Raw genomic sequence first — 25,320 nt, 5'->3', positions numbered from 1 at the left:
GAGTTCTACAGGCCTCCCCCGCTGGCTGGATGTTGCCCTGTGCCCTCAAAAAACAGAAGGTTTTTCAGGGTCATGGCAGTATTCCTGGCCTAGGGCACCCTTCTTTGTCAGGTTCTGCTTGGGAAACGAGATGCAGTTTAAGTTTCTCCTGAAGATTGGAGAAATCAAATGCACCACTGCCCCCAGGATTTTGGCCAAGCTGATGGCTGCCCCCGGGATTTTGGCCAAGGGGCTGAAAAATGCCTTAGTCAATTCCCAGCAAAATCAAACTTTGTGGGTGAGGGGTGGCTCTGTCATCTTGCCATTAAACGTTGGAATCCTGTTGGAGAGAGAAAGGCAAGGCAAGTGAAAAATACACGTGAGATGGCTGGCTAAGCCCACAGGTTTACTGGTTGGTGGATAGATCAACAGTGGCCATGGGGTTCTCGGAACACATTTGGGTTTCCCTCAGGAGCGTTTGGAGGCACATGTAGGGAGGGAACACGAGAACATCTTCGTGACTGTTCACCTTTTTCCTCTCCTTTGTCAATTTGCTTCATGGTGGGTCCCTGTGCCAGCGAATAGTTGCCTTCCTGGCACAGTATGGTGTCTTCTCCTGGGGGCCAATTTGGAGGCCGTGGAGTGTCTTGTCCCTTCTGGCCACGTTCAAGCTGTGTTGAAGATGTGAATGTGTTCCTCCGGACAGCCCAACATCATTTCTTCACCCGGCCCACATAGCATTCCCTAAGGAGTGGAGCTCTACTCAGAGGTCATTGGCCACATCAATGCAGAAACAAGGGAGTCAGATTCCAAGGAATGGCTACAGATTTAAGGGCAGGAGAGGATGTGTGGTGTGGTGGTCATTTTTCCTACCAACCGCTGGTGCCTCAAAACTGTGGTATTTGGTGTGCCTGGCCACAGGAGGGACAAGTCATACCTGTTCAAGTGTCTAGGCTGTTGGCTGGGTTCTCTCTTTTCACAGCTATGGGTAACACATTGATGCTAGAGGACATGGGCCTCACAGTTTCTCCGACATCACTTCACTTACGGGCCCAGAATGCGAAAGTGCAAGACACCACTGCAAGTTTCCCAATTGCTGCAAGAGTTTGCCCTGCCACTTTGGAAATCGGAATGGCTCCCATGCCATTAGACTGCAAGGGTTTGCCACACCACTTTGGGCATCAGAATGATTCCCATGTCATTAGCTTTTTGTGGGGGTGAAGGGTAGGTTTTCTGTCTTGGCAGCAGGCCAGGAAGTACTCCTACTGGTGAATCTCCCTTGTGCAGTCCAGGGGTTCCTCAGGTGCCCTTTGTCATGGGTCCCTACGACCTGCTTTTGATGGAGGTCGTCAAATTTGTCCAAGGGCCATTCCCTTGTGGAAGATCTCAGGGACCACATTTCCCCTTGAGGGTGTGTCCATTGTGTGGATGCGTATGTGCCAAAAGTGGTTTTGTTTTCCAGAGGGCAATAGCTCTCACGCTGAGTTCCCCTCAGGGTGTCTCAGCGGTTCAGGATGACATCCTTATGGTTTGTCGGCGGGTAGCTGGCTCAGGAGGGGGATTGCAAAGCCAGTACCAGGGGGTTGATGAACGGCAGTACTCTTTATGCTGATGCCCATGCGCTCTGAATGCATCTGTGCCATTATGCATTCACTTTTGGCTGTGGACACACAGACAAGAAGGGCTGCAAATGAAATGCTGAGGGGAGATATAGCTCACATTTCTGGGCTGTATCGCCCTTTCCCTCTGTGCGCCCGTGCACCCTCCTCAAGCATGCGTGTGTTGTCTCTTCCCGAGCCAGGTGGAATGCCAGGGAACAAATGCCAGCAGCACCCTGGTGCCATCTGTATAATCTGTGATACCCGGTGAAGTGAGGATGGTGTGGCAAGGAAAGGCCAGGCCAGGCGAAGGAGTCTCGGAGGGGTCTTGGCGTGCATTCCATGAGGATCCTGGTTTAACCCTTGTTGCGGTAAGCAGCACTTTTTTGCTAAAACGTAGAGGTTTGGCCACAGAAACTTGGGCACCGGGGTACACTCTCACCTTCTGACCTTTTCTCGGGGAACACAAGCTTCGATGCCCTGAGAACTGGCTCCATTTCCTGCCCCATATCTCGGCCCTGGCCACTTCCTTATGCTGACATGACGCAGCTCGCTGGCCATGCTGTCGTGGAATCTTCAACTTTGCCTTTCCAGCGTTTGAGCATATGCTTGGATCGACGATTACTCCCAAAAATGCCTTCCTTGCAAATCTGATCAAAATGAGTGACAAATCCCTACCATCTCCTCATTGGAACTGAGGTCCAGCATGTGGCTCCCAAAAGGAAAGCAGGCAGAGGATCACATGGCAATTGCTGCCGTGGGTGTCCACAGCCACGTTGTTCAAGTTGAGGGTTGTGACCGTCTCATGGAGAGAAGACACATTGGGAAGGGATCCTGGGATTTCAATCCATGTGGGAAAGCTAGGGACAGCATGCCGTCTCTGGGTTCCTTGGTAGCCAGGACTGCTCTGCCCTGCCACAGTGCAGCATGCGGTTAGGAGAGGAAGCATGAGCCATTGGTGGTCCTGTGGCCTGCACTTGAGTTCTACAGGCTGCCCCCACTGGCTGGTCATTGTCTTGTGCCCTCAAAGAAACAGAAGTCTGTATGCTCAGAGTCAGAGCAGGATTCCTGGCCTAGGGCAGGCTTCTTTGTCATATTCTGCTTGGGAGACCAGATGCAGTTTAGGTTTCTCCTGATGAGGGGAGAAATCAAATGGGCCACTGTCCCCGGGAGTTTGGCCAAGCTGATGGCTCCTCCTTGGGTTGTGTCCTGCCTGTGTGTGCTGTGTGAAGTGGCTAAAAAATGCCTTAGACAAACTTAGACATGGCAAGCTTCTTTGGTGAGGTGTGCCTTTGGCATCTTACCATTATACATTCGGATCCTGGTGGGGAAAGAAAGGCAAGGCGAGCGAAAAAGACACCTGAGATGGCTGGCTAAGCCCACAGGTTTACTGGTGCTTGGATAGATCGACGGTAGCCATACAGTTCCCGGAAATCATTTGGGATTCCCACAGGAGAGTTTGGTGGCGCGTGTAGGGAGGGAACACAGGAGAACATTTGTGGACTCTCCCACCTTTTTCCTCTCCATTGTCGATTTGCTTCTTGGCAGGTCCCTATGCCAGCGAATGGTTGCCTTTGTGGCACAGTATGTTTTCTTCTCATGGAGGCCGATTTGGAGGCCTTGGGGTGTTTTGTCCCTGTCTGTCCACGTTCCCCCTGTGTTGAAGATGTTAAGGTGTTCCTCAGTACAGCACAGCATCGTTTCTACACCCGGTCCACATAGCATTCCATGAGGATTGCAGCTCTTTCCAGCACTCTTTGGGCCCAACCATGCAGAAACAAGGCAGTCGGCTGCTACAGAAAGGCTACACGTTTAAGGGCAGGAGAGGATGTGAGGTGCGGGGGTCATTTCTCCTGCCACCCGCTGGTGCATTGAGACTGTGTTATACGGTGTGCCTGGCCACAGGCCGGACGTGTCATACCAGTTCAAGTGTCTAGGCTGTTGGCTGGGTTCTCTCCTTGCACCGCTGTGGGTAACGCATTGCTTGTAGAGTATCTGGGCCTCACAGTTTCTCTGAGGTCACATCACAGACTGGCCCAGTGTGCAAAAGTGCCAGGCACCACTGCAAGTGACCCAATTGCTGCAAGAGTTTGCCCTGACACTTTGGGCATCGGAATGGCTCCCATGCCATTAGGCTGCAAGGGTTTGCCCCGCCACGTTGGGCATCGAAATGGTTCCCATGCCATTTGCTTTGTGTGTGGAACAAGGGTAGGTCATCTGTCTTGGCAGCAGACCAGGTAGTATGACTGCTGGTGGATATCCCTTGTTCAACCAGGGGTTCCTCAGATTCCTTTTGTCACGGGTCCCTACCACCTGCTTTTGATGGAGGTCGTCACTTTTGTCCAAGGGCCGTTCCCTTGTGGAAGATCTCAGGGACCACATTTCCCCTTGAGTGTGAGTCCATTGTGTGGAAGCGTATATGTCAAGAGTGGTTTTGTTCCCCAGTGTGCAGTGGCTCTTACACTGAGTAATCCCAGTTTCTCTGAGGGTGTCTCAGCGGTTCAGGTTGACATCTTATGCTGTGTCGATGGGGAGGTGGCTCAGGAGGGGAATTGCAAGGCCCGTACAGGGGGTTGATGGACAGCAGTGCTCTTTGTTCTGATGCCCGCGTGCTCTGAAGACATCTTCACCATGATGCATTCACGTTTGGCTGTGGACACACAGACAAGATGGGCAGCAAATGAAATGTTGAGGGAAGATATAGCGCCCATCGCTGGGTGGTATTGCCCTTTTCCTCTGCACGCCCGTGCACCTTCCTCAAACTTTGTTGTGTTCTCTCACCTTGAGCCAGGTGGTGGAGTGCCAGGGAACGAATGTCTGTAGTAGCATGGGGCCCTTTGTGTAATCCGTGATACTCGGCGAAGTGAGGACAGTGCAGCAAGGCGAGGCGAGATGAGGCGAAAAAGTCTCAGAGGGGTTTTGGCGTGAAGTCCTTGAGGATCCTCGTATAAACCTTTTGGTGGTGAGCAGAACTTCTTTGCAGAAACCTAGATGTTTGGCCACGGGGACTTCTTCACCGAGACTACACCCTCACCTTCTTGGCTCTTCCAGGGGCACCCCAGATCAGATGTCATGATCCTTAGCTCCATTTCCAGCCCCGTGGGTCAGCTCTGGCCATTCCTGACTGCTGACATGATCGAGGTTGTTTCTGCCTTGCAGTGGGGCCTGCAACTTTGCACGTTCAGCCTTGAGCAGGTGTGTGGATCGATGATGACTCCCATAAATGAATTCCTTGGAAATTTGAACATAATGAATGTGTCTCAGGTTTCTCCGAGGTCACATCCCCGATGGGCCCAGGGTGCAATAATACAAAGCGCCATGGCAAGTTACTCAGTTGCTACAAGGATTTGCCCTTCCAGTTTGTGCATTGGAATATCTCCAATGCCATTAGCTTTCCGTGTGATCCAACGGAATCGCCTCTGGCTCGACAGAGGTTCCTGGTGGAAACCTTGTGGAGGTAAATGGAACTTCTTTGCAAAAACCTAGATGTTTGGCCACGGGGACTTGTGAACCGAGACTACACCCTCACATTCTGGGCTCTTCCTGGGGCACCCGAGCTCCAATGCCCTGAGACTTAGGTGCACTTCCTGCCCTGTGGCTCAAGTCTGGCCGCTCCCACTGCTGAGATGATGGAGCTCGCTGGCAGTCCGCCATGGAGGCTGCGACTTTTCACGTCCAGCCTTTGAGCAGGTGTGTGGATCAGTGATGACTCCCAAAAATGCATTACTTGGAAACCTAAACAAAATGAATGAGCAATACGTATTGTCTTCTCATCCTAACTGAGGTCCAGCACGTGGCTCGCAAAGGAAAAGTAGGGAAAAGTTCATGCTGCATTTGCTACTGTGGGCGTGCGCAGCAACATTGTTCAAGTTGAGGGTGGCGGGCTTCTCGTGCGGAAAGAGCCATTTGGAAAGTAGCCTGGGATGTCCATCCACGTGTGAAGGATAAGGACAACTTGACGTGTCTGGGCACCTGAGTCTAGCCAGGACTGCTATCCCATGCTGCGCTTCAGCGTGTGGGTGCGAAAGGAAGCATGAGCCACTGTTGCTCTTCTGGCCTGCCATTGAGATCTACAGGCCACCTCCAACCCCAGGTCATTGCCTTGTTCCCTCAAGGAAACAGAAGTCTTTGCACTCAGGGTCAGAGAAGGAGTCCTGGCCAGGCCAGGCTTCGTTGTCATGTTCAGCTTGGGAGACGGGATGCAGTTTAGGTTTGTCCTGATGGTCAGGGGAAATCAAATGGGCCACTGTCCCCAGGATTTGGGTGAAGCTAATGGCTCCACCTTGGGTTGTGTCCTGCTTGTGTGTTGTGTGTGGAGAGGTTGGAAAATGCCTTAGGCAACTCCAGGGGATATCAAGCTACTTAGGTGAGGGGTGGCTCTGGAACCTTGTCATGAGACGTTTGGATCCTGGTGGAGAGAGAAAGGCAAGGTGAGCGGGAAATAAACGTGAGAGTGTTGGCTGAGCCCACAGGTTTACTGTTGGGTGGATAGATGGTCGGTGGACATAGGGTTCCTGGAACTCTTTTGGGATTTCTTCAGGAGCATTTGAAGGCCCGTGTAGGGAAGGAATAAAGGTGCACATTCATGGACCATCCCACCCTTTTCCTCTCCTTTGTCAATTTGCTTCACGACGGGTCCTTGTTCTAGTGAATGGTTGCCTTCACGACACACCATGGTGTCTTCTCACTGGGACCGATTTGGAGGTGTTGGGATGTTTTGTCCCTGTCTGGCCTAATTGCCCCTGTGTTGAAGATGTGAAGGTGTTCTTAGCACAGCCCAGTGTCATTGCTATACCCAGTCCACATAGCATTCCCTGCTGTTTGGAGCTCTTCCCGGAGGTCACTGGGCCCAACCATGCAGAAAGAAGGGAGTCGGCTGCCAAGGAAAGGCTACAGGTTTAAGGGTTAGAGTGGATGTTAGGTGTGGGGATCAATTTGTCCTGCCACCCTCTGGTGCTCTGAGCCTGTGATCTCCGGCGTGCATAGCCTCAGGCTGGAGAAGTCATGCCGGTTCAAGGGTCCAGGATGTTGGATGGATTCTCTCATTGCACAGCTCTGGGTGACATATTGGTTCTGGAGTACATGGGTCTCACGGTTTCTCCAAGATCTTATCATTGAAGGGAAGAACATGGAAATGTCAGGTGCCATGATAAGTTACACAGTTGCTGCCAGGTTTTGCCCCACCAATTTGGGCAACAGAATGGCTCCCATGCCATTAGCTTTGTGTGTGGTCCAAGGGAAGTTCCTCTGGCTTGGCAGAAGTCCAGGAAATATGCCTGCTGGTGAATCTTCCTTGATGTGTCCAGGTATTCCTCACGAGCCCTTTGTCATGGGTCCCTACGAGCCAGTTTTTTTTTGAGGTACTCGGGCCTCTCACTGTTGTGGCCACTCCCATTGTGGAGCACAGGTTCCGGACACGCAGGCTCAGCGGCCATGGCTGATGGGCCTAGCCACTCTGCGGCATGTGGGATATTCCCAGACTGGGGCATGAACCCATGTCCCCTGCATCAGCAGGCGGACTCTCAACCACTGTGCCACCAGGGAAGACCCCTATGAGCCACTTTTGATGGAAGCCATCATATTCGGCTGAGGGCCCTTCCCTTGTGGAAGATCTCTTCCCCTTGAGGGTGCATCCATTGTTTGGAAGCATACGTCCTAAGGGCATGTGTGTTCCCCTAGAAGGCACTGGCTTTTAGGCTGAGAGGGCACAGTTGCCATGATGGTGTCTCAGGGTTTCAGGAAGACATCCTTCTACTGTGATGTATGGGAGAGTGCTCAAGAGAGGAATTGCAGGGCCCGAGAACAGGGGGTTGTTGGACAGCGGTGCTCTTTGTCCAGATGGTCGCACACTCTGAAGGCCTCTGCACCATGATGCTTTCACGTTGGCTGTGGACACACAGGTAAGATGGGCAGCAAATGACATGTTGAGGGGAGATAGAGCTCACATCGCTGGGTGGTATCGAACTTTCCCTCGGTGCGCCAGTTCACCCTTGTCATGCACGCATGTGTTCTCTCACCCCGAACAAGGTGAGATGACAGAGAAGCAATGTCTACAGCAGAGCAGCCTGCGGCCATCCATATAATCCGTGATACCTGGTGAAGTGAGGACGGTGCGGCAAGGCAAGGCCAGGTGAAGGTGACTTGTAGGGGTGTTGGCAAGCATTCTATGAGCATCCTGGTTTAACCCTTGTTGCAGTAAGTGCCACTTCTTTCCTAAAACCTAGAGGTTTGGCCACAGAAGTTTGGGCACCGGGCCTACATCCTCAACTTCTGGCCTTTTCTCGGGGAACACGATATTTGAAGCCCTGAGAACTGGCTGCATTTCCTGCCCCATGGCTCGGCTCTGGCTGCTTCCGTATACTAACAAGATTCAGTTCATTGGCCGTCCCATGGTTGAATCTGCAACATTGCATGTGTAGTGTTTGGGCCTGTGCTTGGATCGACGATGAATCCCACAAATGCATTCCTTGGAAATCTGAACAAAATGAGTGAGAAATCCCTTTCATCTCCTCATTGGAACTGAGGTCCAGTACATAACTCCCAACAAGACACTAGGGAGAGGTTCACATTGAATTTGCTGCAGTGGGTGTCCACAGTCACGTACTTCAAGTTGAGGGTCTCGCCATCTCATGGGGAGAAGAGCCATTGGGAAAGGAGCCTGGAAATACAATCCAGGTGGGAAGGAAAGGGACAGAGTGCCAGCTCTGGGTTCATTGGTCTAGCCAGAACTGCTGTCCCCTGCCATGGTTCAGCATGTGGGTAGTAGAGTAAGCTTGAGCCATTTGTGGTCCAGTCGTCTGAACGTGAGTTCTACTAGGTGCCCCCACTGGCTGCTCATTGTCTTGTTGCCTCACAGAAACAGAAATCTGTATGCTCAGGGTCAGAGCAGGATTCCTTTCCTAGAGCAACCTTCTTTGTCATGTTCGGCTTGGGAGACCAGGTGCAGTTTAGGTTTCTCCTGATGAAGGCAGAAATCAAATGGGCCAATGTCCCTGGTAGTTTGGCCAAACTGATGGATCCCCCTCAGGTTGTGTCCTGCTTGTTTGTGCTGTGTGAAGAGGCTAGAAAATGCCTTAGTCAATCTTAGTCATGGCAAACTTCTTTGGTGAGGGGTGTCTCTGGCAACTTACCATGACACATTGGGATCCCAGTGGAGGGAGTAAGGCAAGGCAAGTGAAAAAGACACGTCAGATGACTGGCTAAGTCCACGGGTTTCCTGGTTGGTGGATAGATCGACGGTGGCCATAGGGTTCATGGAACACATTTGAGATTACCTCAGGAGCGTTTGGAGGCATGTGAATGGAGGGAACACGGGAGCACATTTGTGGAATGTCTGGCCTTTTTCCTCTCTTTGGTTGATTTGCTTCATGGCGGGTCCCTGTGCCAGAGAATGGTTGCCTTCATGGCACAGTGTGGTGTCTTCTCATGGGGGCTGATTTGGAGGTCGTGAGGTGTATTCTCACTGTCTGGCCACGTTCCCCTTTTGTTGAAGATGTGAAGGTGTTCCTCACTACAGCACAGCATCATTACTACACCCAGCCCACAGAGCGTTCCTTGAGGATTGCAGATCTTCCCGGAGGTCATTGGGTACAACCATGCAGAAACAAGGAAGTCGGCTTCCAAGGGAAGGCTACATGTTTATGGGCAGGAGAGGATGTATGGGGTGGGGGTCATTTATCCTGCCACCTGCTTGTGCATTGAGACTGTGGTATCTGGCGTGCCTGGCCACTGGCCAAACAAGTCATACCAGCTCAACTGTCTAGACTGTTGGCTGGGTTCTCTCGTTGCACGGCTTGTGTAACACGTTGCTTGTACAGGACCCGGGCCTCATGGTTTTTCCAAGGTCACGTCACTGACTTGCCCAGAGTGCGAAAGTGCCAGGCACCACTGCAAGTGACACAATTGCTCCAATGGTTTGTCCCGCCAATTTGGGCATTGGAGTGGCTCCCATACCATTAGGCTGCAAGGATTTTCCCTGCTACGTTGGGCATCGGAATGCTTCACATGCCATTAGTTTTGTGTGTGGGCCAAGGCTAGGTCGTCTGTCTCAACAGCAGACCAGGAAGTATGCCTGCTGGTGAGTCTCCTTTCATCAGTCCAGGTGTTCCTCATGTGCCCTTTGTCTCTGGTCCCTTTCAGCTACTTTTGATTGAGGCCATCATATTCGGCCAAGGGCCCTTCCATTGTGGAAGATCTCTTCCCCTTGAGGGCACATCCATTGTGCGGAAGAATATGTGCCAAGGGTGGGTGTGTTCCCCTAGTGGGCACTGGCTCTTAGTCTGAGGGGGCACAGCTGCCCTGAGGGTGTCTCAGGGGTTCAGGAAGACATCCTTTTGCTGTGATGGAGGGGAGAGTGCTCAGCAAAGGAATTGCAGGGCCTGAGACCAGGCGGTTGTGGGAAAGCGGCATTCTTCACCCTGATGGCCACTTGCTCTGAAGGTGTCTGCCCAACGTTGCTTTCACATTTGCCTGCGGACACACAGGCAAGATGGGCAGGAAATGAAATGTTGAGCAGAGATACAGCATGCAACACTGGGTGGTATTGACCTTTCCCTTGGTGTGCCAGTGCACCCTCCACCAGCAAGAGTGTATTCTCTCACCTTGAGCAGGTGGAATCACAGAGAAGGAATGCAGCAGCAGGGCAGCCTGGGGCCATCCATATAATCTGTGATACCCGGTGAAGTGAGGACGAGGAGTCTCGGAGGGGTGTTGCCGTGCATTCCATGAGGAACCTGGTTTAACCTTTGTTGCGGTAAGTGGCACTTCTTTTCTAAAACCTAGAAGTTTGGACACGGAATCTTGTGCACAGGGGCTACACCATCAACTTATGGCCTTTTCTTGAGGAACATGAGCTTCGATACCCTGAGAACTGGCTTCATTTCCTGTCCCATGGCTCGGCTCTGGCCGCTTCCATATGCAGACATGATTCAGCTCGCTGGCAATCCCGTGGTGGAATCTCCAACTTTCCATGTCCACCATCTGAGCATGTGCTTGGTTCAATGATGTCTCCCACAAATGCATTCCTTGGAAATCTGAAAAAAATGAGTGAGAATTCCCAAATGTCACCTAATTGGAACTGAGGTCCCGCACGTGGCTCCCAAAAGGAAAGGAGGGAGAGGTTCACGTTGCATTTGCTGCCATGTGTGTCCACAGCCACGTTGTTCAAAATGAAGGTTGTGGCAATCTCATGGGGAGAAGAACCATTGGGAAAGTAGCCTGGGATGCCAATCCAAGTGGGAAGGCTAGGGACAGTTTGCCGTCTCTGGGTTCTTTGGTCTAGCCAGGACTGGTGTCCCCTGCCACGGTTCAGCATGTGGGTAGGACAGGAATCGTGAGACATTGGTGGTCCTCTGGCCTGCAGTTGAGTCCTGCAGGCTGCCCTAACCAGCTGGCCATTGCCTTGTGCCCTCACAGAAACAAAAGTCTTCATTTTCAGGGTGAGAGCAGGATTCCTTTCCTAGGGCAGGCTTCTTTGTCGTGTTGTGCTTGGGAGACCAGATGCAGTTTAACTTTCTCCTGATGAGGGGAGAAATCAAATGGCCATTGACCTCGGGAGGTTGGACAAGCTGATAGCTCTTCCTTGGGTTGTGTCCTGCTTGTGTCTGCTGTGTGAAGGGGTTAGAAAATGTCTTAGTCAAGTTCAGTCGCAGCAAGCTTCTTTGGCGGAGGTTGGCTCGGGGATCTTGCCATGGTACGTTGGGATCCTGGTGGAGAGAGAAAGGCAATGTGAGTGAAAAAGACACGTGAGATGGCTGGCTAAGCCCACAGGTTTCCTAGTGGGTCGATAGATCAATGGTGGCCATAGCGTTCCTGGAATACATTTGGGATTCCCTCAGGAGTGTTTGGAGGCACGTGAAGGGAGGGAATGCAGGAGCATATTTGTGTACTGTCCCACCTTTTCCCTCTCTTTACTCGATTTGCTTCTTGGCGGGTCCTTTTTCCAGCGAATGGTTGCTTTTGTGGCACAGTATGGTGTCTTCTCATGGGGCCGATTTGGAGGACATGGGGTGTATTGTACCTGTCTGTCCACATCCCCCCTGTGTTAAAGATGTGAGGTGTTCCTCAGTAAAATGCAGCATCATTACTACACCCGGCACACATAGCAGTTCCTGAGGATTTCAGATCTTCCCGGAGGCCATTGGGCACAACCATGTGGAAACAAGGGAGTCGGCTACCAAGGAAAGTCTACAGGTTTAAGGGCAGGAGAGGATGTGTGGTGAGGGGGTCACTTCCTGCCACCCGCTTGTGCTTCGAGACTGTTGTATCCGGCATGCCTGGCGACAGGCCACACAATTCAAACCAATTTAAGTGTCTAGACTGTTGGCTGGGTTCTCTCGTTGCACGCCTATGGGTAACACATTTTATCTAGAGGACCTCGGCCTCACGGCTTCTCCGAGGTCACGTCACTGAATGGCCCAGAGTACGAAAGTGCCTGGCAACACTGCAAGTGAACCAGCTGCTGCAAAATTTTGCCCCGCTATTTTGGGCATTGGAATGGCTCCCATGCCATTAGGCTGCAAGGGTTTTCCGTGCCACATTGGGCATCAGAATGGCTCCCATGCCATTACCTGTGTGTGTGGGCCAAGGGGAGGTCGTCTGTCTTAGTAACAGGACAGGTAGTATGCCTGCTGGTGAGTCTCCCTTGATCAATCCAGGTGTTCCCCACGTGCCCTTTGTCACGTGTCGCTACAGGCTGCTTTTCATGGACGACATCTTATTTGGCCGAGGGCACTTCCCTTGTGGAAGATCTCTTCACCTTGAGGGCGTGTCCACTGTGTGGAAGCATATGTGTGAAGAGCGAGTGTGTTCCCCTAGAGGGCACTGGCTCTTAATCTGAGGGGGCACATTTGCCCTGAGGGTGTCTCAGGGGTTCAGGAAGACATCTTTTCACTGTAATGGAGGGTAGAGTGCTCAGGAGAGGAATTGCAGGGCCTGAGACCAGACGGTTCTAGAAAGTGGCGTTCTTTATCCTGCTGGCCGCACACTCTGAAGGTGTCTGCCCTACGTAGCTTTCACGTTTGCCTGCGGACACACAGGCAACATGGGCAGTAAATGAAATACTGAGGGGAGATATAGCATGCGTCGCTGGGTGGTGTCGCACTTTCCCTCGGTGTGCCCGTGCACCCTCCTGAAGCACGTGTGTGTTCTCTCACCCCGAGCCAGGTGGAATGTCAGAGAAGTAATGCCAGGAGCAGAGCAGCCTGGGGCCATCCGTATAATCCACGATACCCGGTGAAGTGAGGACGAGGAGTCTAGAAATGGTGTTGGCGTGCATTCCATGACAATCCTGGTTTAACCCTTGTTGCGGTAAGCGGCACTTCTTTCCTAAAACCTAGAGGTATGGCCACGGGAATTTGTGCACCGGGGCTACACCCTCACCTTATCACCTTTTCTCGAGGTACACAAGCTTCGATACACTGAGAACTGGCTGCATTTCCTGCCCCATGGCTCGGCTCTGGCCGCTTCCGTATGCTAACACGATTCACCTCGCTGGCCGTCCCGTGGTGGAATCTCCAACTTTGAATGTCCAGCGTTTGAGCATGTGCTTGGATCGATGATGACTCCCACAAATGCATTCCTTGGAAATCTGAACCAAATGAGTGAGAAATCCTAACTGTCTCCTCATTGGAACTGAGGTCCAGCACGTGGCTCCCAACAGGAAAGTAGGGAGAGGTTCTCATTGCATTTGCGGCCTTGTGTGTCCACAGCCACGTTGTTCAAGTTGAGGCTTCTGGCCCTCTCATGGGTAGACGAACCTTTGGGAAAGTAGCCTGGGATGACGATCCAGGTGGGAAGGCTAGGGACAGCATGCCGTCTCTGGGTTCTTTGGTCTAGCCAGGACTGGAGTCCCCTGCCATGATTCAGCATGCGGGTAGGAGAGGAAGCGTGAGCCATTGGGGCTCCTGGGGCCTGCACTTGAGGTCTACAGGCTGCCCACACTGGCTGGTCTTTGTCTTGTGCGCTCACAGAAACAGAAACCTGTATGCTCAGGGTCAGAGCAGGATTCCTTTCCTAGGGCAGGCTTCTTTGTCATGTTCTGCTTGGGAGACCAGATGCAGTTTAGCTCTCTCCTGATGAGGGGAGAAATCAAATGGCCATTGGCCTCGGGAGGTTGGACAAACTGATAGCTCCTCCTCAGGTTGTGTCCTGCTTGTGTGTGCTCTGTGAAGGGGCTAGAAAATGCCTGAGTCAGGCTCAGTCATGGCAACCTTCTTTGGTGAGGGTTGGCTCTAGCATCTTGGTATGACACGTTGGGATGCCAGTGGAGAGAGAGAGGCAAGGGAAGTGAAAACGACACGTGATATGGCTGGCTAAGCCCACATGTTTACTGGTGGGTGGATAAATCAACGGTGGCCGTAGGGTTCCCGGAATACATTTGGGATTCCCTCAGGAGCGTTTGGAAGCAGGTGAATGGAGGGAACCCGGGAGTACATTTGTGGACTGTCCCAACTTTTTCCTCTCCTTTGTCGATTTGCTTCATGGTGGGACCCTGTGCCAACGAATGTTTGCCTTCATGGCACAGTATGGTGTCTTCTCATGGGGGCCGATTTGGGGGGTGAGGGGTGTTTTCTCCCTGTCTGCCTACCGTCACCCTGTGTTGAATATGTGAAGCTGTTCCTCATTACAGCCCAGCATCTTTACTAAACCTGGCACACATAAAATTCCCTTAGTATTGCAGCTCTTCCAAGAGATCATGGGCACAACCTTGCAGAAACAAGGGAGTTGGCAGCAGAGGAAAGACTGCAGGTTTAAGGGCAGGAGAGTATGTGTGTTGCGGGGGTCATTTTTCCTGCCACCTGCTGGTGCATTGAGACTGTGGTATCCGGCATGCCTTGCCACAGGCCAGACAAGTCATACCGGTTCAAGTGACTAGGCTGTTGGCTGGGTTCTCTCGTTGCATGGCTGTTGGTAACACATTGCTTCTAGAGGACCTGGGCCTCACGGTTTCTCCAAGGCCACATCACTGAATGGCCCAGAGGGCAAAAGTGCCAGGCAGCACTAGAAGTGACCCACTTGCTGCAACGCTTTGCCCTGCCACTTTGGGTATTGGGATGGCTCTCATGCCATTAAGGTGCAAGGGTTTCCCCATCACGTTGGGCATCGGAATGGTTCCCATGCCATTAGCTCTGTGTGGATGCCAAGGATAGGCCGTCTGTCTTGGCAGCAGGCCAGGAAGTATGCCTTCTGGTGAGTCTCCCTTGATCAGTCCATGTGTTCCTCACATGCCCTTTGTCATGTGTCCCTACGAGCCGCTTTTGATGGAGGCCATCATATTCGGCCAAGGGCTCTTCCCTTGAGGAAGATCTCTTCCCCTTGAGAGCATTTACATTGTGTGGAAGCATATGTGTCAATGGTCAGTGTGTTCCCCTAGAGGGCACTGGCTCTTAGTCTGAGGGAGCACAGTTCACCTGAGGGTGTCTCAGGGGTTCAGGAAGACATCCTTTGGCTGTGATGGAGGGTAGAGTGCTCAGGAGAGGAATTGAAGGGTCCGAGACCATTGGGTTGTAGGACAGTGGCGCCCTTTGTCCTGATGACCGCATGATCTGAAGGCATCTAAGCTACCTTGCTTTCATGTGTGCCTGCGGTCACACAGGCAAGATGGGCAGCAAATGAAATGTTGAGGGGAGATAGACCATGCGTCATTGGGTGGTATTGCCCTTTCCCTCGGTGCACCCATGCTCCCTGCTCAAGCAGGCGTGTGTTGTCTCACCCCGAGCCAGGTGGAATGCCAGGGAAGGAATGCCAGCAGAAGAGCAGCCTGGGGACATCCGTATAATCCCTGATATCCAGGGAAGTGACGACGGTGCGGCAAGGCGAGGCCAGTCAAAGGAGTCTCGGTGGGGTGTTGGCGTGCATTCCCCATTAGGTCCTGGTTCAGCACTTCTTGCGATAAGTGGCACTTCTTCGCTAAAACCTAGAGCTTTGGCCAAGGGAACTTCTGCACTGGGGCTACACCCTCACCGTCTGGCCTTTTATCGGGGAACACCAGCTTTGATGCCCTGAGAACTGACTGCATTTCCTGCCCCATGGCTCGTCTCTGGCTGCTTCCATATGCTGACACGATTCAGCTCCCTTGCCATCCCGTGGTGGAATCTGCAACTTTGCATGTCCAGTGTTTGAGCATGTGCTTGGATCAACGATGACTCCCACAAATGCATTCCTTGGAAATCTGAACAAAATGAGTGAGAAATCCCTACCATCTCCGCATTGGAACTGAGGTCCAGCACATGGCACCGAAAAGGCGAGTAGGGAGAGGTTCACATTTCATTTGCTGCCGTGTGTGTGCACAGCCACGTTTTTCAAGTTGAGAGTTGTGGCCATCTCATGGGGAGAAGAACCATTGGGAAATGAGCCTGGGAGGCCAATCCAGGTGGGAAGGCTAGGGACAGAGTCCCGCCTCTTTGTTCCTTGGTCTAGCCAGGAATACTGTCCCCTCCCACAGTTCAGCATGTGGGTAGGAGAGGAAGCGTGAGACATTGGTGGTCCTTTTGCCTCCACTTGACTTCTACAGGCCACCCCCACTGGCTGGTTGTTGCCTTGTGCCCTCAAAGAAACAGAAGTCTGTATGCTCAGGATCAGAGCAGGATTCCTGACCTAGGGCAGACTTCTTTGTCATGTTCTGCTTGGGAGACCAGATACAGTTTAAGTTTCTCCTGATGAGGGTGGAAATTAAATGGGCCACATTCCCCGGGAGTTTGGACAAGCTGATGGCTCCTCCTAAGGTTGTATCCCGCTTGTGTGTGCTGTGTGAAAGGGCTAGAAAATGCCTTAGTCAAGCTTAGTCACAGCAAACTTCTTCATTGAGGGTTGGCTCTGGCATCTTGCTGTGGCACGTTGGGATGCCGGTGGGGAGAGAAAGGCAAGGCGAGTGAAAAAGACACGTGAGATTGCTAGCTAAGCCCACAGGTTTACTGGTGGGTGGATAGATCGACGGTGGCCATAGTGTTCCTGGAACACATTTGGGAGTACCTCAGGAGCGTTTGGAGGTCCGTGTAAGGAGGGTACACGGGAGCACATTTGTGTACTGTCCCGCCTTTTTCCTCTCCTTGGTCGATTTGCTTCATGGCAGTCCCTGTGCCAGCGAATTGTTTGCATCTACGAACCCCAAACTCACAGTCCATCTTTATTTCTCCTCCCATCCCCCTTGGCAACCACAAGTCTGTTCTCTATGTCTATGAGTCTGTTTCTGTTTTGTAGACAGGTTCATTTGTACCATAATTTAGATTCTATGTATAAGTGATATCATACTGTATTTGTCTTTCTCTTTCTGATTTACTTCACTTAGTATGATAATATCTATTTGCATCTCTGTTGGGCAGTTTTTCATATTAAATTAGGATACCTGATTTCTATTTAAATTTTTATTTAATTCCATGATCCTGTGTTGGTTTATTTCAATGTCTTATCACATTTTTCTAGGGTGTGGTTTCATTTTCTGTCCAATTGTCAGAGCCAGTTTGGTGGGTTTGATCCCTTGGTTTCTTTGGTTTTGCTGGACCTTAACGTAGCTCCTACTAGTTCTGTATAAGGTGTTGGAAGGTTTTTTCTAGACTGGGTTACCTAAGGCTCTCACTGTGGTAAGGGAGACTCCAGCATACAGAAATGAATAGTTCCTCTTAATTAAGGCTGCTCAAAATAACATGGGATGACCTGACCTTTGTCACCCGGCTTTTAGCCTTTTTAGTTGCAGAAAGAGTTTCTCTCTTCTAGACATCTTCGAGGCTAAGTAAATGAGAATACCTGCAGTGTAGGGATTCCTAGACCAACTGATCAGTGAATGTGTTACAAATCTTTGCTCACTTTTGCTCTATTTTTGTAGTTCAACTTAGAATCAGCACTTGTTTTTTTATGAAAGAACTAATTTTTTTCACCTTGAGAAGTGAAATGATGGAGAATATCATGACTAAATCTGCCATCCAAACTTCACAGTCCAGTGGGAATTCTCACACTGGTAAGCATTTTGTCCTGAGAATACTGACATTAGAGCATTGTAACATTCCAATGATAATAAAACTCTGGCCAAGCTAGTCAACTGTGAGACTAGGTCATTGACTGTGATGATTGGTCTCTGTGATTTAAAACTGCCAGTCATTGTGTCTGAGGGTGTTGGAATCCTGAGTGCTCAGTCTCTGCCACATATCTCATGTTTAATGTTCTTCTACAAATGTACCTGTATTGATGATGACTTCAGAAATGGATCTCAGAGGAGTCTGAATGAAATGACTGACAAAATTACTTCTGTGAGTTGAGGTCCAGCACAAGGGACTATACTAGGCAAAAAATGGAGGGAGTTCAGTTGATCAAGAAGTACTACCAATAGTGACTATGGTATTTGAAAGTTAACCTGGTTGCATAAATTATAGGAAATAAATTTTATAATTGTCTATAAACATCTGGTTATCTGGTGGCAGAAAATACTGGACAGTATTTGCTCTGATGGAGGGTAGAGATTAACACAATTAATATTATTGGAATAACATCAGAAATATTTCAGGAGAGAAATACATTATTTTATTTAATGTAGGGGTACATTTGTGAACCCTACTGTCTTGTGCCTGGCAGACCAATGGGCACATTTACTTCTCATCTTTCCACATTTTATTTTATTCCTACATGCAGCATGGATCAAGTACTGTGTTTCATATGAAAGATAGGTGACATAAAGGACAGGATTCAGAATAATCTGCCTTTACATCCTTAAGGTCCATTCTCAAACTAGTAAGCATTTTGTCCTGGAAATACTGACATTTCTCATAGGGGTAATGTAATATTTCAATAACAGTAAGTCTTTGACTATGCTAGTCAGCCTTGGAGCCTTGGGAAGTATATGTGATATATGGTCTCCATGACTGAATATGATAGGTCAGTGTGTCCATGGGTGATGAACTCCTGAGTGCTTGGTCTGTTGCTTAACTGATCCTCAAAGTACCCCTTTTAATAATGTCATTGGATCGATGATGACTGTAATTATTGATCTCAGAAAATCTGAACAAAATGAGTGACATAATCAGTTCTGGGAAATTGAGGTCCAGCACAGATACCCACCCTGTGCACAATATGTGGAGGGAGTGTTGAGTTTGTTCAGCTGTGAGATACCAACAGGAACTGTTGTATTTGAAAGCTCACCAATGTGCATGAGTTCAGTAAACTGAATTAGGCAGAGGTCTGTACTTCTACAGTGTTGGGATAATAGTGAAACTCTCTGAATGCTCACCTGGCAGCATTATTTATGTACTTAGTAAACAGACTCCAGAGAACCAGCACATGAGTGTGGAAAATGTGGGTATGGTTATGCTTACACATGTTTGTCTGAGCTGCTGGAATCTTCTGAGTAACAGTCTCTTTAGAGCAATTAGATGGTCAAAACTCAAAAAGATCACAGGTTTCATGGGTTTTTATTCTTCATTTCTACATTAAGTGAAACAATTACATGGAAATTGAAGCATAGGTACTATATTTTGGAATGTCTTCACAGTATATTTTAATCTGCTTGCCAACCCAGTCTTAAGTTTTCAACTGTTGTTTAGTTGTGTCTCTCTTTTTCCTCCTATCATGTGAAGAAGAAGTTTCATATACATTTGATTGCTGGCTTCAATTATATGCTGTAATAAACATTTTTAGATGTGAAACCATGTTTAAAATTCTTGCATTTTTATATGGATTCCATGACTTCTGCCCTCAGTGTGTTTCAAATGTGTATAAGAGAGATCCTGGTTGTAATGCATGGTTCTGAGGCATGTGCTCTGGGGAACTCTGAAACTAATGTCTTATAAAAAAAATTAATCTGTATACTACCATGTTCCAATTAGTGGGTGTAACTCTTCTGGTGATATCAGTTGTATAGTGACTATCTATGGTGAATGTTATGTAAACTTTAATCATTTAACATTATATTAAGAAAATTTTCTTTCTCAACCTCCCTAATTTTTGCTTGTGCTTTGTAGATTGGAAGTGATGTTGAATGGAAGGTACATTTTATTGCTTGGAATTCTCACCACTACACCAAGGAACTGCTGTTTTTGTAACAGCTTTCTCACCTGGGAATGGCAAGGACAATGTATTCCAGAGATAACAACCCAATTTTCAATAAGCTTTTTGCAGGATTATTTTTATTATTGTTTTTAAGAAGGCAGGAATTCACATGGTTTTTTGAAAAGTGTTAATTCAAATACTGTGAGGCATTAATAATATGGTGAGTTATTCATGTTTTCTGTCTCCTTTATTTCCATAACTGTTGTTCTTTCTTTGTTTGGAATATTATTATTTTATTTATTTTTTATTTTTATTTTTTTGCAGTACGCGGGCCTCTCACTGTTGTGGCCTCTCCCGTTGCGGAGCACAGGCTCCAGATGCCCAGGCTCAGCGGCCATGGCTCACGGGCCCAGCCGCTCCATGGCATATGGGATCCTCCTGGACCGGGGCACGAACCCGTATCCCCTGCATTGGCAGGCGGACTCTCAACCACTGTGCCACCAGGGAGGCCCTGGAATATTATTTTTAAATACCTAAGAAAAGAAATAAATTAATACAGTTAAATGCAGGTGCACAGCGAACCATTCCATCTTTTGCTTGGTTGATAAATGGACATTATTGCTTCTCATCTTTACATATTACATCTTTACATTCTATTACTACAATTCAAGATGCACCAAGAGCTGGGTTTCATATGAATGGGTTTATTCCCTCTTCTTGAGATCTGACATGAAGTAGTATTTCAGTAACAATTTTGCCTCTCATCCTTAAGGGCCAGTGAGAATTTTCATGCTGGTAAGCACTTTGTCCTGAAGATACTGACATTCCTCTCAGGGAGTGTAACCCTCCAGTGACAATGGGACTCTGGGGTCATCAGTGATGCTGGCCTCCATGGTTGTATATTGTGGGCCAGTGTGTCCCAGGGAAATGGATTCCTGAGAGCTCAGTGTCTGCTACATGTTTCATTATAAAGTTCCCTTTTATAAGTGTGCCTGGATAAACGGTTAACTTCAAAAATGGACCTCAGTGGAATCTGAACAAAATGGGCGACAAAATCGCTTATGTGAGCTGAGGTCCAGTCCACGGACCATGCTAGGCAAAAGTATGGAGGGATATTCAATTTGCTCAGCAGGTGGTGTCCCCCAGAAAGGACTATGGTATTGAAAAACCAAGATGCTGGCATACACTAGAGGAACTGAATTGTACAAAGGTCGATAAATAACCAATTTGGGGATGATATAATAACTCTTTAGGTACTTGGCTGCCAGCATGTACAAACTTATAGTAAATAAACTCTGGGTAATCACCACTTGAATAATGAGTTCCATGAGAAATCTTTGTAACTACACTTGAACCATTCACACATTTATCTGAGCTACCAAAATCTTCTGAGTGATTATTGATATCTTTAGTGCGATTAGATTGTCAAAATTCAAAGATATTGTATTATGAACTACTTTTCCTTTTAAATTAAGTGGAACAATTATATGTAAATTGAAGAGTAGATATGTGGAATCTTCACAACATATTTTAATTTGCTTGCCAACCCAGACACCAGAATTAGAACAGTTGCTTCTTTGTTTTTCATTTTTCCTACAAACTGAGCAAGTAATTTCATATATTTGAATACTGGCTTCAACTACTAATAGTTTTTAGATGTGAAATGATTACACTTCAAATTCTTAGATTTTTACATGGATATCATTGGCCCATTTCATATATTCTCAATGGGTTTCTAATGTGTTTAAAGAGACATCCTAGTTACAGTAAATGATTTTGCAGTGAGTGTTTTCAGGAAACTTTGAGACAAATATCTTAGAAAAAAATTATATCTGTTCTACTGTGATCAAAGTTGTGTGCATAATTGTTCTTGTCATCTCATGATCCAAGGAATATCTATTATGAATACTTATAACTTCTTATAGCTGGATATTCCATTAGGAAAATTTTGTTTTGCAGTTTCCCTAATTTCCTGTGTACTTTTTATATTGGCCATGACATTAGAATTCCATGAATATCATCACCACACCATTGAAGTACTGATTTTGTCACTTGTGCCAGCTCTCTTAACTGGGAAGTAACAAAACAATGCACTCCTAGGGTAAAATCAAATTTTAGTAAATTTACTTTTCTGGATTATTTTTATTATTTTTTAAGTAATCAAAAATTGTATTGAGTTGATGAATAGTTAGTTAATACAAACAACTCTACTAGCATTAATAATCTGTTGAGGCATCTGAGTCTTCAGTCTCCTTTATTTTTAAGATTTTATGCTTTCCTCTACTTTAACCAGAAACATCCTAGAGGAGTAATAAATTAGGATATTTTACATAAAGATACATAGCACATCTTCTTGTCTTATGAAATTTTGACAAAGAGACATGTATACCTTTCACCTTTTCACATTTATACTTTCCCACAAGTAGATATGGACCAAAAACTAGGTTTCATATGGACGAGTTTCTTCCTACTCCTTGATATGTGCCATGAAGGAAAATAGTAGGAATAATTCTGCCTTCCATCCTCAAGGGCCAGTGGGAATTCTAATATCAGTAAGTATTTTTTCCTGAAAATATTCCATCCCAGGGAGACGGAGTCCTGAGAGCTCAGTGTCTGCCACATATCTAAGAATCAAGGTCTCTTTCACAAATGTGCCTGGATCGATGATGACTTCAAAAATGGATATTGTTGGAATCTGAACAAAATGAGTGACAAAAACACTGATGTGAACTGAGGTCCAGTACAAGAGACCATGCTAGGCAAAAATGTTGGGGTAGAGCTCAGTTTGGTCAGCTAGTGGTGCCTATAGGGTCCATAGTAATTGAATGTTATCCTGATTGCATACATTAAGGGAATTGAATTTCACAGAGGTCTATAAATATCTGACTTAGGGATGACAATGCAACTCTTTGAATGCTTGGCTGGCAGTATCTATGCATTCATAGTAACCAGATCCTGGAGAACCAGCACAGGAGTAGAGAGTCTGGTGGTAAATGGTTATGTCTACCCATGAGCCATTCACACATTTTTCTTAGGTACCTAAGTCTTCAGAGTGAAGTCAATTAGGTATTCAAGGCAGAATATATGAGTGTTTATTTATCTCTTAAAGTAAAAGAAAAACATAGAAATTGAACAACAGTTTCTATTTGTCAAAATGTCTTCCAGAACATTTTAATTTCCTTGCTGAAGAAGTCACAAGTATTGGAAGAATTTTTTTTCCTGTCACCCAAAGAGGAATTTTCTAGACATTTATGTTATGGATCCAAATAGATGCTGTATTAAACATTTTTATTTAAAAATTTTTACATTTCCAATTATTTATATTTTAGGTAGATTTCTCTGCCCAGTATTCATATTGTGTTAGTGGGTTTCATAGTGTTGAAGGGGAGATCCTAGTATTAATGCCTGATGCTGAGGGAAGGATTTGGGGAAACTTTGAGACCAAGGTCTTACGACTTTCAGTGTTACCCTGATCCAAGTAGTGGGCATTATTTTTCTTCTTATACAGATAGTCAAGGGAATATCTATGGTTTATTCCTTATAATCTGTTATTAGTTAGTAAACTTTCAACTATGATGGTTTGGTTTGTCAAATTCCCCAATATATTCAGTAGATTAGAGGTGATATTGAAGTTGGATGGAATTCCTCCCACTTCTTCAAGGAACTGCAGATTTTGTCACTCATACCAGCTCCCTTCTGCAGAAATAATCACAACAATGCACTCCAGAGGTAACATTGCAATTTTTAATAAATGTATATTCCTGGGTTTTTCTAGTATGTGTTTTTAGTGAGCAAGATTACAGATGGTGTTTTGGAGTCTGTTAATCTGAACAATGTGAGGCTTTTAATAGTCTGGGTCATCTGAGGTTTCGGTGTACTTTTTTCCCAGGATTTTAGTGCTTCCTCTATTTTGAGTAACATCAGAAGATCCTACTAGAGAAATAGTATTTTTGTATGCTTGTGCATAGTAAACATCTTGTGTTCTGCATGGTTAACAGGTGGACACATATACTTCTCATCTTTCCGTAATTTTACTCTATTCCAGCATATCAACATGGACCAAGGGCTCAGTTTTGTATAAAAGTGTGGGCCACTGTGTCACAGGGAGATGGAGTTCTGAGAGCTCAGTGTCCGCCATGTATCCCAGGGTCAAGGTCTCTTTCACAAGTGTGCCAGGATTGATGATGACTTCAAAAATGGATCTCATTGGAATCTGAACAAAATGAGTGACAGAATCACTTATGTAAACTGAGATCCAGCATAAGAGACCACTTTAGGCAAAAATGTAGATAGGATTCAGTTTGGTCAGCTAGTAGTAACCCCCACAAAAGGACTATGATATTAGAAAACTAAGATGCTGGCATATGCTAGAGGAAATGAATGGTACAGAAATTATAAATAACCATTGTGGAATGACAACTCTGAGTGCTTGGAAGGCAGCATCTTTACATCCATAGTAAACAAACAGTGGAGAACCAGCACATGAAATTGTTGTGTTTACACTAGGGCATTCGCAGTTTCCTTAGATGTTGCAGTCTTTTGTGAAGATCAGCGTGTTTAGGTCTATTAGATAGCCATTTAGAAAGAAATTATTAGTTTTTGCTTGTCATTTATCTCTTAAGTGAAAGAAATATGGGGAAATAGAAGAGTTGATTGCATTAGTGAGCTTATCTTATATCATGTTTTAATTTGCTTGCTAACCTATCAATTCAAAGAGTAGAATATGTTTTTTTTCTTTTTCTTGTCACTTAGGGAGAAATTTCCTAGATATTTGATGATGGATTAAATTTAGATATTTCATTAAACATTTTTAACATGAAATGATTAAATTTTTAATTCTTGGAATTTTATGTGGATATCATCAGCAAATATTCATATTCCTTCAATGGGTTTATATGTTTAAAGAGAAGTTGTAATTTTAGTAAGTAATAGTCAGGGGGAATTTTGGGTCAACTTTGAGATGAAGGTCTTAGAAAAATTGATTTTCTATGCTACCCTTTTCCAAGGAACAAACATAATTTTTTCTCATTATATAGATGGTCAAGTGAATATCTGTGGTTAATTCCTTATTACTTTTATCAATTGACATTCAATTGGGAAGGTTTTATTTCCCAACTTCCTTTGTTTCCTCTGTGCTTTGAAAAATGGAAGTGACTTTGGAATTGCATGGAATACTCACCACCATAAAAAAGTGCTGATTTTGTTGCTTTCACCTGTTCCCTCTCCTGGGATGGAACAAAATAATGAACTCCAAAGGTAATAATCAATTTTAAACAAATTTTCTTTTTATGGCTTATTTTTATTATATTTTTTGTAATCAGGTAGAAATTGGTTTTGTGAAGTATCTGTTAATCCAAATAATGTGTTATTAATTATCTGGTGAGGTCCAATATTTTGTCTCCTTTATTTCCAAGGTTTTTGTGCTTTCTCCCTTTGAATAACATCAGAAACATTCTAGTAAAGTAATAGGTGTATATTTAATATGAAGGTACATAATAAATCTGCTTGTCTTGTGCATGTTTGACAAATAGACATATATACACCTCGTTTTTCCATATTTTTACTCTATTTCCACAGATATGGACCACTGGTTGTTTAATATGAAAGAGTTTATCCCTTTTCTTGAGAGGTGACATGAAGGAAAGTATTGAAAATAATTTTACCATCTCATCCTCAAGAGCCAGTGGGAATTGTAACATCAGTAAGCATTTCATCCTGAAAATACTGACATTCCTCTTAGGACATTGTAACACTCATATGACAATGAGAC

At 46.7% G+C, this 25,320-nt stretch overlaps 6 non-coding genes and 4 pseudogenes across 6 annotated transcripts; all 10 read left to right on the top strand.

The window, feature by feature from the left end:
* The first annotated feature begins 2,188 nt into the window (after nucleotides 1–2,188).
* On the top strand, nucleotides 2,189–2,280 carry LOC132489568 (small nucleolar RNA SNORD116). Its single transcript, XR_009531973.1, has one exon. It is a non-coding gene; the product is annotated as a small nucleolar RNA SNORD116 (small nucleolar RNA).
* Nucleotides 2,281–4,778: 2,498 nt separating this feature from the next.
* LOC132489582 (small nucleolar RNA SNORD116) lies at nucleotides 4,779–4,856 on the top strand (annotated as a pseudogene).
* Nucleotides 4,857–5,273: 417 nt separating this feature from the next.
* LOC132489573 (small nucleolar RNA SNORD116) lies at nucleotides 5,274–5,365 on the top strand. Its single transcript, XR_009531978.1, has one exon. It is a non-coding gene; the product is annotated as a small nucleolar RNA SNORD116 (small nucleolar RNA).
* A 2,648-nt stretch (nucleotides 5,366–8,013) lies between these two features.
* Nucleotides 8,014–8,105, top strand: LOC132489886 (small nucleolar RNA SNORD116). The gene has a single exon (XR_009532254.1). It is a non-coding gene; the product is annotated as a small nucleolar RNA SNORD116 (small nucleolar RNA).
* A 2,465-nt stretch (nucleotides 8,106–10,570) lies between these two features.
* On the top strand, nucleotides 10,571–10,662 carry LOC132489565 (small nucleolar RNA SNORD116). Its single transcript, XR_009531970.1, has one exon. It is a non-coding gene; the product is annotated as a small nucleolar RNA SNORD116 (small nucleolar RNA).
* Nucleotides 10,663–13,125: 2,463 nt separating this feature from the next.
* Nucleotides 13,126–13,217, top strand: LOC132490094 (small nucleolar RNA SNORD116). Its single transcript, XR_009532455.1, has one exon. It is a non-coding gene; the product is annotated as a small nucleolar RNA SNORD116 (small nucleolar RNA).
* Nucleotides 13,218–15,708: 2,491 nt separating this feature from the next.
* LOC132490065 (small nucleolar RNA SNORD116) lies at nucleotides 15,709–15,800 on the top strand. Its single transcript, XR_009532428.1, has one exon. It is a non-coding gene; the product is annotated as a small nucleolar RNA SNORD116 (small nucleolar RNA).
* A 2,726-nt stretch (nucleotides 15,801–18,526) lies between these two features.
* Nucleotides 18,527–18,608, top strand: LOC132489583 (small nucleolar RNA SNORD116; annotated as a pseudogene).
* A 3,599-nt stretch (nucleotides 18,609–22,207) lies between these two features.
* On the top strand, nucleotides 22,208–22,289 carry LOC132489581 (small nucleolar RNA SNORD116; annotated as a pseudogene).
* Nucleotides 22,290–23,725: 1,436 nt separating this feature from the next.
* On the top strand, nucleotides 23,726–23,807 carry LOC132489580 (small nucleolar RNA SNORD116; annotated as a pseudogene).
* Nucleotides 23,808–25,320: the final 1,513 nt, after the last annotated feature.

Source organism: Mesoplodon densirostris, chromosome 4, assembly GCF_025265405.1.
Source record: "Mesoplodon densirostris isolate mMesDen1 chromosome 4, mMesDen1 primary haplotype, whole genome shotgun sequence".
Taxonomy (NCBI): domain Eukaryota; kingdom Metazoa; phylum Chordata; class Mammalia; order Artiodactyla; family Ziphiidae; genus Mesoplodon; species Mesoplodon densirostris.
Note: the sequence above shows the minus strand (reverse complement) of the source record. Positions and strands in the feature narration are given on the sequence as shown.